The sequence below is a fragment of the Cynoglossus semilaevis genome, unplaced genomic scaffold (genome assembly GCF_000523025.1).
Source record: "Cynoglossus semilaevis isolate Cse_v1.0 unplaced genomic scaffold, Cse_v1.0 C18823981, whole genome shotgun sequence".
Taxonomy (NCBI): Eukaryota; Metazoa; Chordata; class Actinopteri; order Pleuronectiformes; family Cynoglossidae; genus Cynoglossus; species Cynoglossus semilaevis.
Window position 1 is genome coordinate 1 of NW_007593466.1, and position 506 is coordinate 506.

General features: G+C 44.7%; 1 long non-coding RNA gene across 1 annotated transcript; it reads left to right on the forward strand.

Moving 5' to 3' along the window:
- The first annotated feature begins 6 nt into the window (after window positions 1-6).
- On the forward strand, window positions 7-506 carry LOC112486714 (uncharacterized). The gene is made up of 3 exons (XR_003049191.1): window positions 7-148; window positions 221-340; window positions 466-506. It is a non-coding gene; the product is annotated as an uncharacterized LOC112486714 (long non-coding RNA).

Below are 506 nucleotides of genomic sequence, written 5' to 3' on the forward strand. Positions count from 1 at the left end.
GAGGAAGATGAGGAGGAAGTTATCTCACCAAAAAAGAAGAAGAAGCAACAAGAAAATGGCAGCACGTGTGATAAGAATGAGCAGCAGCCTGGTCCGTCATCTCAGTCCACTCCAGGTCAGAAGCGGAGGTCCAACAGAGTCTCCTTCAGTAAGTCACCTCCCACCTGGAGTTTGACTCTCTTGTTACAAGATAATAATCTGTTAATTCTGTCATTACTAGGTTCACCTCTGAAGAAAGGAGAAAAGAAGGACATTTCGTCGGGGGCCCTCTTCAAGTCCCAGCTTCCCGTGACCTGTGGATCCCAGAGTGGGATACTGAGTAGAGAAAGACTGGCAAAAGGTCAGAGGGACACGTTCAAAGTTACAACACAACAAATAGTGTTATATCCACCTTTTATAGCCAAAATAAGGTGACATTTTTGTTGTTGTTGAGGTGAACATAAACTCTCTCATCTCTCCATCCAGGGGAAAAGTGTATCACAGTTGACAGAAAGTGGTTTACTCCC